General features: G+C 43.9%; 1 pseudogene; it reads right to left on the bottom strand.

The window, feature by feature from the left end:
• Positions 1-5,039: 5,039 nt before the first annotated feature.
• On the bottom strand, positions 5,040-5,930 carry LOC104661432 (annotated as a pseudogene).
• Between the last annotated feature and the right edge of the window lie 7,737 nt (positions 5,931-13,667).

Raw genomic sequence — 13,667 nt, 5'->3', positions numbered from 1 at the left:
GAAATGTCAAACTTTTTTCCATAACATTTTACATTTTTATCAGCAAGTTATGAAGGCTGAAGTTTCTTCAGATCCTCACAACATATTTTTTTATCACAGATATTCTAGTTGGTGTGTAAAGAGGCGTATCATCTGCCTTAACTTGCATTTTTCTGATAGCTTATAATATTGATAATCTGTTTATAGTACATTGGATAGCTAATAAACTACATATTAGATATTACACCAACATATATATAAGTTGTATGTATGTTTTTTATATATCTAAATCTTTATATACATATAACATATATAAAGATTTCTATATGTTTATATATAAAGATTTTGATATATATGATATATATTAGATAGCTAATAAACTATTAGATATATAGATGTTAGCTATTACACCAACATATATATAACTTATGTATGTTTTATATATATCTAAATCTTTATGTACATATAACATATATGAAGATTTTTATATATCATTGTATGTAAGGATTTTGATATATATGATATATACACACACATAAAACATATGTTATATATATGAAAGTTGATATAATATTCAATATTTATTTTTTAAAAAAATTAAGTTGTCTTCTTTTTATTATCGAGTTCTTTATATATCCTGAATGCAAATCCTTTATCAGATTATGATTTGCAAGTACTTTCTCCAGTCTCTTGCTTGTCTTTCAATTTCCTAATGTTTTCTTTTGAAGGCAAAAAGGTTTTAATTTTGATGAATTCAAACATTTTTTCAAGTATGAAATATGTTTTTGGCATCATGTTTAAGAACTCTGCTCAATCTAAGGTCATGAAGAATATTTTGTTTTCTTCTAAAAGTTTTATCATTTTATAGTAGCTCTTACATTTAGGCGTATGATCTATTTGAGTTGAGTTGTCTGTCAAACCACAGAAAGTGAAAGCAAGGATGAGGAGGGATCCCTGAATGTTGTTTAACTTACAAATAGTTGAAGATTTCCCAGATTTCTCCCCACTGTTGATGTCTAATTTAATTCTTTTGTGTTCAGAGAATATGCTTTTTTATTTCATTTCTTTTAAATTTGTTGAGATTTGATAGTATAGCGTATGATCTATGTTAGAGAAGATTTCAAGTATACTTACAAGAATATGTATTCCGCTGTCAGTGGTTGATTCAAGTGTTCTCTCGCTCTCAGATGAAGCTGGTCAATGCTGTTGTTCAAGTCTTCTATTCATTTAATGATTTTCTGTCTGCTTTTTCTTTCAGTCACTGAAAGTCAAGTGTTCAGGTCTCTTACTTGCTGAATGGTTTATTTTCCTTCCAATTCAGTCAGTTATCGCTTCAAATATTTGACAGCTCTCTTGTTTCAGGCATAGACATTTACAATTGTTATATTTTCCTTTTGTCATTGTGAAATATCACTTTGTCTCTAGAAATATTTTTGTCTTAAACTATATTTTGCTATTAATATAGCCACTGCAACTCTCTTACGGTTATTGTTTGCATGGCATATATATATTTCCCCCCTTTTATTTTTAAATTCTTGTGTCTTTGAAGCTAAAATACGCCTCTTATAGACAGCATAGAGTAAGATCTTTTTTTTCATCTGGTCTAACAATCTCCACCTTTTGATTATTTAGTTCATTCACATATGTAATTATTAATATGGTTAAATTTATATTTGCCATTTTACCATTTGTTTTCTATATGTCTCATGAGTTTTTTATTCCTTGTTCTTTATTTATTATATTCTTTTGTATCAAATAGATACTTTTAGTGTAATATATAATTCCTCTTGATTTTTTAAACAGTATATTTGTACTTTTGGTAGTGGCAGATATGGGGATTATAACATACATCTTAATTAATTGCAGTCTCATCAAAGTAATTACAGTCTACATCAAAATAACTTCATTCTGGTAAACTGTAGAAACCCTGTTCCAGTACACCTTCATCCCTCAGCTTCCTTTGTACAATTATCATATGTATTAAATCTATATTATGTTGTAAATCCAATAATACAATGTGATAATAATTGCTTTATGTAATCTTATAAAAGAAGTTAAAAGAAGTGAAGTATATATTTATATAGACTTCTTTTTATTATTTTTAACTCTGGTAAAATAATGTAACATGAAATTTCCCGTATTAACCATATTTAAATGTACAGCTCCGTGTTATTAAGCACATTCACACTGTTGTGCAACCACTGCCATCATCCATTTCCAGGACTCTTTTTATTTCACAGAACTAAAATTCTACCATTAAACAATAACTCCCCATTCTCTCTACCCTCAGCTCCTAGCAACATGATTTTACATTCTTTCACTATGAAGTTAACTATTCTAGGCACTCTATATAAGTAGAATCTTGCAGTATTTGTTTTTTTTGTGGCCGACTTATTTTACTTAGCATAATGTCTTCAAAGTTCATCCATGTAGTAGCGTATTTTAGAATTTCCTTCCATTTTTAAGGCTGAATTATATTCCATTGTGTACACCACATTTTTAAAATCTGTGTATCCATTGATGAACATGTGGGTTGCTTTCACCTTTTGGCTTTGTGGATAATGCTGCTATGAACATAGTCCTACATGTAGCTCCTCAAGATCCTGCTTCCCGTTCTTTTGGGTATTTAACCAGAAGTGGAATTTCTGAATCATATGATAATTTCATTTAAAAAAATATTGTTTAGTGACAGGATCTCACACAGTTACCCAGGCTAGAATGCAGTGGCATGATCATAGCTCACTGCAGCCTCAACCTCCTGCGATCAGGTGATCCTCCCACCTCAGCCTCCTGAGTAGCTGGGACCACAGGCGTGCACCACCATACCCAGCTGGGTTTTTTTTATTATTATTATTTTGTAGAGACAGGGTCTTCCTATGTCTTCTATGTCTTCCTATGTCTTCCTGGTCTTGAACTCCTGGCCTCAAATGATCCTCCTGCCTTGGCCTCCCAAATTGCTGGGATTCCAGGCATGAGCCACTACAGTCAGACTCATTTTTAACTGTTTGAGAAACCACCATACTGTTTTCCACAGCAGCTGCACCATTTTACATTTCTACCAACAGTGTGCAAGGGTTCCAATTTCTCTACATTCTCACTAACATTTATTGTTTTCTATTGTTTTGAATATGCACATACTAGCCATTCTAATGGGCATAAGGTAGTATTTATCGTGGTTTTGATATGCTTTTCGCTAATGACTAGTGATGCTGTGCGTCTTTCCATGTGCTTATTACCCATTCGTATATCTTCTTGAAAGAACCGTCTATGAAGTTCTTTGTCCACTTTTTAATCAAGTCATTTGGGTTTGTTGTTGTTGTTGTTGGGTTGAAAGAGTTTTTTATACATTCTGGACATGAACCTCTAATCAGACAGATGATTTGCAAATATCTTCTCCCGTTCCATGGGTCCCTTTTCCATCTACTAATAGTGTTCTTTGATGCACAAAAGTTTTGAATTTTGATGTAATCCAATTTATCAGTATTTTCTTGTAGCCTGTGCTTTTGGTGTTTTATCCCCACACCCAAAAAAAATCATTGACAATTTCAATGCCATGAACCTTTCCCCCGTGCTTTCTTCTAAGAGTTTTATAGTTTTCGTGCCTACAGTTAGGTCTTTGAGTCATTTTGAGTTAGTTTTTGTATATGGTTTAAGTTAAGGGTCAACTTTATTTCTTTGCATATAAATATCTGGTTTTTCCAACACCATTTTTTTAAACGGCTGTTTTTCCCCCATTGAATACTCTTGGAACCACTGTCAAAATTTATTTGACCATATATGTGAGGGGTTATTTCTGGGCTGTCTATGCTTTTCCATTGGTCTATATGTCTGTCTTTTTTTCCTTTTTCTTTGTCTTCTTACAAACAGAGGTTTTATTGCGTTTGGTCCATAGTCCTTATTTCTCATTATCTCATGGTGCAGGACCCCTGGGTGGGGTTTCCTGTGCAGTACTTGGTGGACTGTGTAAGGGGCGGGGAACCAGAGCAGTATAGCTGGTCAGGCCTGGAAGGGGAAAGAAGGATTGGGGCCCCTTAAAACCTACTCAGGAGCCAGGCGCGGTGGCTCATGCTTGTAATCTCAATACGTTGCGAGGCCGAGGCAGGCAGATCACCTGAGGTCAGGAGTTCGAGACCAGCCTGGTCAACATGGTGAAACCCCATCTCTACTAAAAATACAAAAATTAGCCAGGCGCGGTTGAGCACCTGCAGTCCCAGCCACTCTACTCGGGAGACTGAAGTAGAAGAATCCCTTGAGCCCAGGAGGTGGAGGTGCAGTGAGCTGAGATTGCCCCACTGCGCTCCAGCCTGCGCAACAACAACAAAACCTACTGAGGCCACAGTGGCGGGGGCGGGAGGTGGGGGGAGATTAGCATGGATAGGGGTTCAGGCTTGACCCCAACAACTCATAATTCCACTTCCTTGTATGGGCCTCAGTTTCCCAACCAGGCCATGAGATGGGTCTGAGGGTCTGAGGTCTGTTGGTCTGAGGGTCCTAGGGAAATCCAGCCACTCAGGAGCCTGAGCTATTTAGCATCGTGGCTGGGCTCCCTCTCCCAGGGGACTCATTTTCCAGCACCTCTCCACTGTCCCTGCCCCATTCCTCTGGAAAAATAAAACATATATATATTTTTTTCTTTTGTAAATACTTCCTGAAACTTTTGCGGGTACAGAAACCACAAACTGATCGGCTGACAGAAGGGGAAAGAGGCGAGGCAACTGGAAACTTTCCGGGACCGGTTCCCTCCATGCCCAGGTCTCTTCTCCCAGCACAGTTCTGCTCACAGCCTGAACGTGCCAACAGGGACCCTCCCCCTACACGCATTGGGATAGAGCCTTGACCCCTTCCCCCACAGCCCGGTGGCTCAGTCCTGCGAAGGAACCAAGGCAAGAGGAGAAAAAAGCCCTGCTGCCTGATCCAGCGCCGCCACTCACAGACCCTTGGTTGATTGGCAGCACTGAATAGGTTAAAAAAAAAGAAAAAAGAAAAAAGAAAAAGAAAACACAAAAAACCCCAAAAACCCAGACGGGGAGACAATGTGGGGAGAGAGCAAGCTGGGAGCCTCAGCAGCCGGTCTCCTCCTGGCAGTAAGGGGAATACTCAGGGGCCTCCCCAGGGCCGGGACAGTCGCCTGCACCCGAGGGAGCCCCATCGGCCCCTGTGCCTTGCGGGCAGTGCTTGGGGTCCTATGTCTGCCGGCCCAGGCCGAAGACCTGGCAGCTCTGGTTGGCGTCCTGTGTGTAGCCCATCTGCGGGGACATGGAAGAGTTGTCACACTTGTCGGTGCCCAGCTTGGTGTCATAGACGTGCCACCGGGTCCCGGGAGCCATCGTGCCCACCTGGCTGGCGCACTTGTTTGCAGCCATCTAGAGGTTGATGGTCGAGTGGTCCATGGGGGGTCACGGATGTGGTTCTTGGGGTCGTAGAGATGCCTCCTCTCCGTACGCGGTCATGCCGGACTGGCTGGTGCATCTGAGGGCCCCATCTGCAGCCCGATGACGCACTGGCCGGCCTTCCTGGCGGCGGCGTCAGGTCCCCTCCTGCTTCTCCGAGCGCTTGTCGCCGCTGTCCGCCCCGCTCTGCAGCCCCTCAGCCTTGGCCTTCCCTGCCAGGGCGAGAAGAGACACCTGCGCCTGCAGCGTGTTCCCGCTCTCAAACGGGTCGTTGGCCTCAAACCGGTCCACGGGGTTCATGCCGTAGGTTTTCCGGCTGTGCCAGTTCTGCGCGGTGCGGTTGATCTTGGGGTCTGAGCCCGGCTGCAGCTTGTTCACGAGTGTGCACAAGATAATCCTTCAGGCCCTTCTACAACTCAGGGCCGTGGAGAGGCCAGTGAGTCCCTGGATCCGGCTGCGGAGCTCTGACCCCTTCTGGAGGTCATATTTGGACAGGAGCCGGTTCCTAACCTCAGCCAAGAGGCCATACGAGGGGCCTTTGTTTAGCTGCGTGGCGCTCATGGCTGGCGGCCCTATGTGTCTGTCTTTGTACCAGTGCCATACTGTTCTGATAACCGCAGCTTGTAAGATGTTTGAAACCCCCAAGTGTGAAACCTCCATCTTTAATTCTTCATTTTCAAGATTGCTTTGTCTGTTTGGGGTCTCTTGAGATTTCATATAAATTTCAGGATGGATTTTTCTATTTCAGCAAAAAAGAAAAAAATGAATTTTTATAGAAAATACACTGAAACTGTAGGTCACTGAGGGAAGTATTGATATCTTAATGATATCAAGTATTCTAATCCGTGAACACATTTACATGTGTTCTCTTTAGTTTCTTCCACAATATCTTGTGGTTTTCAGTATATAAGGTGTATTAGGCCATTCTTGCATTGCTATAAAGGAATACTTGAGATTGGGTAATTTATAAAGAAAAGAAGTTTAATTGGTTCATGGTTGTGTAGGCTGTACAAGCATGGCTCTGGCATCTGCCCAGTTTCTGGGGAGGCCTCATGAGCTTCTGCTCTTGGTAGAAGGCCAAGCCGGAGCAAGCACATCACATGGCCAGAGCAGGAGCAAGAGAGAGAGTGGGGGAGGGTGCCATACAGTTCTTAAACAACCAGATCTCACAAGCAATCATTTACTATCATGAGAACAGCACCAAGGGGATGGTGCTAAATCATTCATGAGAAATGCACCCCCATGATCCAATCACCTCCCACCAGGCCCCACCTCCAGCCCTGGGGATTACATTTCAACATGAGATTTGGCAGGCACGACTATCCAAACTGTATCATAAGTCCCTTGCCTCTTTGGATATGTTTATTCTTAAGTGTTTTTGGTGCTATTTTAAGTGGAATTATATTATTGATTTCCTTTACTGATTATTCATTTTTAGTATGTAGAAGGCAACTGATTTTACATGTTGTTTTTGTGTCCTACAATTTTGCTGAATTTGTTTATTAATTCTAACAGGTACTTTTTGTATGTGAAACCATTAGGTTTTCTACATGTAAGATCATGCCATCTGTAATCACAGATGATTTTACTTCTTTTCCAATTTGAATGCCCTTTTTCCTTGCCTAATTGCAATGGCTAGAACTTCCAGTATTATACTGGGTTTTGGTGGGAGGCGGGGGTTGGTTTGTTCTGTCGTTGCTGTTGTTGTTGTTGTTGGAGATAGATTCTTGCTCTGTTGCCCAGGCTACAGTGCAGTAGTGTGATCTCAGCTCACTGAAGCCTCCACCTCCTGAGTTCAAATGATTCTCCTGCCTCAGCCTCCCAAGTAGCTGGGATTACAGCAGTCTGCCACCATGCCTGGATAATTTTTGTATATTTTGTAGAGACAGGGTTTCACCATGTTGGCCAGCCTAGTCTAGAACTCCTGACCTCAAGTGATCTGTCTGCAGCAGCCTCCCAAAGTGCTGGGATTACAGGCATAAGCCACCGCACCAGGCTTCTAGTTTTGTATTAAATGAAAGTGGCAAAAGCAAGACATCCTTGTCTTTTTCTTACCTTAGAGGAAAAGCTTTCAGTCTTTCACCATACAGCATGATGCTTGCTATAAGCTTTTTATATATGGTCTTTATTATGTTGAGGTAGTTTTCTTCTATTACTAGTTTACTGAGTGTTTTTATCATCAGAAGTGTTTAATTTTGTCAGATGTTTTTTCCACATCAATTGAGATGATCATGTGTTTTTATTTCCTTTATTCTACTAGTGTAATGTATTACATTGATTGATTTTTGTATGTTGAAACATCCTTGCATTCTAGGAATAAATTCTGCATGGTCATGGTGTATAATCTTTTTAGTATGCTGTTGAATTTGGTTTGCTATATTTTGTTGAGGATTTTTGTACCAATATTTATCAGGGACACTGGTCTCTAGATTTCTTTTCTTGTAATGTATTTGGCTGGCTTCAGTATATGTTATTTTAGGGCAATACTCATCTAAAAGAATGAGTTTGGAAGTATTCCCTCCTCTTCAACTTTTTCAAAGAATTTGAGGAGGATTGGTGTTAATTTTTTAAATGTGTGGTAGAATTTGCCAGTGAAGCCATCTGGTCTGGAGATTTCCTTTGTTGGGAATTTTTTTTATTATTGACTCATTCTATTTAGTAGTTGTAAGTCTGATCAGATTTTTCATTTCTTCATGATTCAGTCTTTGTAGGTTGTATATTTCTAGACTCCATTTTATCTAGATTATCCAATTTGTTGTTCATAGTATTCTCTTATAATCCTCCTTATTTTTATAAAATTGGTTATAATGTCCTCTCTTTTATTTCCGATTTTAGTTATTTAAGTCCCCTTTGTTTTTTCTTAGTCTAGCTAAAGGTTTGTCAATATTGTCAGTCTTTTCTAAGAACCTATTATTGGTTTTGTTGATTATCTCTATTATTTTCCTATTCTCTATTTTGTTTATCTCTACCCTAATCTTTATTATTTCCTTTCTTCTCCTAGCTTTATATTTAGTTTGTTCTTCTTTTTCCAGTTCCTTAAAGTATAAATTTAGTTTGTTGATTTGGGATCTTTGTTCTTTTTAATGTAGCATTTCTAGCCATACATTTTCCACTTAGCACTGTTTTCACTGCATCCCGTAAGTTTGGGGATATGGTGTTTTCATTTTTATATGTCTCAATTATTTTCTAATTTTCCATGTGATTTCCTGTTAGCCCATTGGTGTTCAAGAATGCATTATTTAATTTCCACATATTCATGGATTTTCCAGTTTTCCTTCTGCTCTTTTCTTGTTTTATTTCATTGTGATAAGAAAAGATATTTTGTGTGATTTCAATCTTTCTAAATGTATTAAGATTTGCTTTGTGGCCTAACATATGGTCTACCCTGGAGAGTGCTCCATGTGCACTTGAGAAAAATGTGCTTCAGCTGTTGTTCAACAGAATGTTCTTCATATGTCAAGTAGGTGCAACTGTTGCGTAGTGGCGTAGTGTTGTTCAAGACCTCTATTTCCTTATTAATCTCCTGTTTAGTTGTTGACGTAGATTTTTCTATTTGCTCACGTATTTACTATTTACTGTTTGCTCCTCGGGCCTCTCTGCCGGGTTTTTCTATGTGCTCCTCGGGCCTCTCTGCCGGATCCAGGCCGTTTCCCCTCCTCACGCTGCTCCTCTGAGACAGGCGCCTTTTGGGTTGGCCATTCCCCTCTCGTTGCTGACATCCTCCATCCTCAAGATGCTCTCATTTGCTGAAAATGTCAGCGCCTGCCCCAGTCTTCCCCTCTTTCCAAGTCAGGCCATTCTTCCCAGGAATGGACCCTCCCCACAGGGCATCTGCCCATTGCCCTGGGCTCTTCGTTCTCTGAGCATTGCCTTCAGTGAGCTTCTCTACCCCACCTGAGCCAACCACTTGCAGTCACACCATGGCCTACTCATTACCAGATGCTCTTCCTGTAAGTTATGAGCGCCAGGATCTGCCTGCAAGCCCCTGTTCTTCAAGCAGAGAAACCCAACACTGACTGCAACACAAAAGCCAGTCATCAAGTCTCGGATCCATTGGACCCATCACTTTACTTGTATTTATGCATCTCGTCCTGTCTCGTGTACTCACCAACCTTGGATTCCATGGTTTCTCGTATTATTTCACCCTCTCCCTCAACTACCTCGTCCCACTCTCTCCATTATACTTTCCTAGAAAATCCACGACTCGGGATAAACCACCGCACATTCATCATCACCAGCCCCATACTGACTCCACACAGCCAGTGATCCTCAGCGCTTCCCCAGCAGGCTTGCTTCTCTGCAGGTTTCCTCCGCCACCCCCACGGCCCCTCTGCCTTCCAGCTGATACCCTGCTTCTCACCTCCTGAGAAATGCAAGCCATGGCAGGAGAGCTCCCTCCTGGCCCCTGGCTGCCCAGCACCTTCCCCTGCAGGCCAGTCCTGCTCCTCCCTGCTCTCTATCAAGGACCTTGTTCCTTTCCTGAGTGTCTTTCCCTCTGGTATCTTTGGTCTCTTCTGTTGGATCATTCCAGAAGCATGCTTTAATCCCTTCCACCTAAAACTCAGGCAGTGCCCACCTGTGACCACACTCTGCTAGCTGCCATCCCCTTTCTCTCCCCTGTTGCGATGTGGTATATGAACTCTGTCTTCTGGTGCTTTGACATCTGAGGCCTTGCTGACCCTGGAGGGACTGCCCCTTCCAGGATTAGCTAATTCCTAGAGACATTAACTCACCCCATAATGCCCTTTTAAATACAAACCCACCCAATCCAGAGCCCACATCCCAAAACCTCCTGCGAGGGTCTTAGAGTCCTGCCGTAATCACCCAGGGCCAGGCAGTAGACACCTAGGGTACCAGTGCCCCAGAGCCTGCTACCACTATTGAAGCTAGACAATCCTGAGCCCCCTCACCCTGCTTCGCCCATTCCTTCCTAGGGAGACCACAGTGAAGACCCCCACCCACAGCTCCCGCGTCCTCTGTCTCCCGGCCGACTCCAGTGCTTCCCCAGGTGGCCCCGTGGTGTGGCGTGGTGTGGCGTGGTGTGGCGTGGTATGGCGTGGTGTGCTGCTTCCTCTCAGGAACTGTAACAAACTATCTTCAGTGACAATTGCCTTTTGATGTGCGGGCCTTGCTATGCCTCAAATACCCTGTTAATACACTGCAGTTTAAAGCACTTGGTGTCTGAAGTGTTGTCTGCATAACAGTCCCCAGTGGCTCTGTCCCCACTCAGTGAGCTCCCCACTGGCCACTGCTCCCATCACACCACTGAAGTTGCTCTCCCAAGGGTACCAACGACCTCCAAATTAAATAATGCCAAATATCATAGGCGTTTTGCTGACCAGTCATTCATTCTGTCCATAAATATTAAGTCTCTCTTTTGTGGTAGGCATTCAGGCTCCAACAGTGAACAGGACTGATGGGGGCTCCACTGCCACGGGGCTTCCACACTAGTGAGGCAGACACACAAGGAGCCAGTGAAACGAAGCGCAGTGAAAGGCTTTATTTAGGTCAAGGAGCTGCAGCTGCGAAGGCCCACAACCGTGATAAGATGAAGGGGCTTCCGGTGTGAAGGGATACTTCCTGTTGCCGTTTGACGATTAAGGCCCCAAACTGAGGACACACAGGAGCTAAGCAGCCTACCCTGTCACACAGCGCTGGTTACCTCCAGCACAGCTGAACAAGAGGCGGCACAGCTGGCTCTAGCAGCACACCAGGATGGCGGCAGGAAGGAGATGAAAGGGAAGGTTGAAGTCCAGTCACTGGCCTTCTGAGGAGTGCCTGGAAGTGCTAAGAGGCGTTTCCCTCCCCCTCCTTATGTGAGTGGAAAGGGTGTGCTTCTCCCTCAGAACCAAGTGAGATAATGCTCCATAATAATCTGGCATAGAGAGGGGGCTGCCTGCAAGAAGGAGAAAGTGGCATTTCTCCTTGGAGGATGCCACCAAGCTGCAGACCCCTGCACTCAGCCTGTGCTGCCAAGGCAGTCCCCGAAGAGCTGGACAGGTACCCTGTGCGTCTGCGCAGACACAAAGAACGTGTGGTCTCCTGCCAAGAAAGGCTGGCTCCCTCCCCGCGGCAGCTGCATCAGAAAGACCAAGGAATTTCCCCAAGGTCCGCCCCCCAACCTTTTCTCTTTTTTTTGAGACAGAGTCTCACTCTGTCGCCCAGGCTGCAGTGCAGTGGCTCGATCTCGGCTCACTGCAAGCTCCACCTCCCAGGTTCATGCCATTCTGTTTCAGCCTCCCGAGGAGCTGGGACTACAGGCGTCCGCCACCACGCCTGGCTAATTTTTTGTAATTTTTTTTTTTAGTAGAGACGGGATTTCACTGTGTTAGCCAGGATGGGCTCGATCTTCTGACCTCATGATCCACCCACCTCGGCCTCCCAAAATGCTGGGATTACAGGCGTGAGCCACCGCACCCAGCCAGTCACCCCTTTCATAATGGCACAGGCAGGACAAGGACTTTTTCCAGGGGTGGGGGGTGAAGGCAAGCCACTGTGAATGCGGACAATTTCTCCACCAAAACTGAGGAGCACAGGAAAAGCAACTTCTCGAAAGCAGTGATCAGTCTCGTATGGGAATTGCAGGGTGCTGCCCACCTCTCTCGACTGATAAACCAAGGCATCATGCAATTCTTCTTCAACACTAGGTTTGTAGACAGATGGCTCCTAGGCCCCTGACCACAGAGAAAAGCATTCCATGGAAATGGGGAAAACAGCCCAAAAAGGGAGGCTGGGGGCACAGGAGACTCTGGCTGGTTTACCTACAGCACATCATCTGCGTGGTGATGCAGACCCCTGAGTACCCCAGGACTAGCCTGGTCTCTCCCCAAAACCTAATAGCAGAGCTTCGGCCCTGAAATCAGCATGGTCTCAAGGTGTACAAAGCCCAGAGTTTGTTGTCACCTGGTCTCCCGTAACCCTTTCTCTGGCACCATAATTCACCCAAACTTCCACTAATAAAAGTCCTGGCGTTGCTCAGCAGGGTTCCCAAGTGCCGTTTCCTAGACTCGAGGCGCTACATGACCTCACTTGGGGAACATGGGTGTCCTGGGACTGCATCATGTTCACCTGAAAGGAGGCCTAAGGGAGAAAGGACTGGGCCTCATTTTTATTTTCTACTTCCTGCTGCCTTAAAGCCTTTGAGAAGTGATGAGGGGAGGAAAGGACGAAGGGAGAGAGGGAGGCAGAGACCGGAAGCGAAGGAGAAGGGAAGGGCCGTCGATTGGCTCATTCATTGGTTCTGACCAAAAAAGAGATAAATCACTTTTTATCTATTTTACTAAACCTGTGAGGTTATCATGAGCATCAAATGAAATAAAAATGAAAGGATTTCTTCAAGTATGGAGCACACGAATTTAGGCCCCATCTTAAAAAGAGACGAAAGTCTCTTAAATTTAACAGAGACGGTCCTCCAGACCAAAATTATTTTTTTCTCACTTTTTTTTAAATTTAGCTTTGCCAGAGAGCTTGCGAATGTTACAGAAGGACTGTGAGGTCAGCCAGCTGCTCCCGTGGAACGCCGATGGCATGCTGGGAGCGCAGTACTGCACTGCGCACAGCCTCCTGGATGAGCCGAGAGCCGGCTCTCACAGGACAGGGTTGGCAACTTTGGCCACGTTCACCTATGCATAAGAAAGAGACTGCGAGACACTCCATGCATCTGCTTTTACAAATTAAGACCAAATACAGAAGAGACATCAAAATGATTTTCATCATGGCCTGCTAAGAGCAGGGGAGGGCAGAGGAAAGAGCGAATGGAAACTAGAGAGGAAAGAGAATAGAGGCAGATCACTGAGGAAGAGGAAAGCTGTGTGGACACAGGGCCCGCCTGGTGGAACGGCCCATCTCACAGCTGTTAGGGAATTTCACACGGCAGAGGTTTCTTAATGTATAGATGGGCCTATTTCTGTCCGTTTGCTGGTTTGTTCATTTGGCTGTTTTCTTCTCTTGGTTGTGGCATAAACAGGAGTATCATTTTGGCATCCGATCTCTACCTAAATCCCAAATAAAATGAGAAGGCAGCCTAGTAGGTGTTGCTGGGGAACAAGGGGAGCATTGCCTACATCCAGCATGAGAAGGGGAGGACGAGGATGAGGACGGGCCAGGGCAGGAAGTCAAGTCCCCAAACTCAACCCTGGAGGAGACAGAGTGAGATGCTGAAGCCTGAACATCGCTCCCTCCCGGGGAAAAGAAAGGTAGAGACAGAGGGGCCATCACACTCCTGACTCTTGCATGAGATTTTGCCGAGGGCCAGCAGGAGTTGCTGGCTGGGGGGTCATTTAGACAAAGATGGAGTCC

This window comes from Rhinopithecus roxellana, chromosome 15 (genome assembly GCF_007565055.1).
Source record: "Rhinopithecus roxellana isolate Shanxi Qingling chromosome 15, ASM756505v1, whole genome shotgun sequence".
Taxonomy (NCBI): Eukaryota; Metazoa; Chordata; class Mammalia; order Primates; family Cercopithecidae; genus Rhinopithecus; species Rhinopithecus roxellana.
The sequence above is the reverse complement of the archived record's forward strand: the minus strand, read 5'-3'. Positions and strand labels throughout refer to the sequence as shown.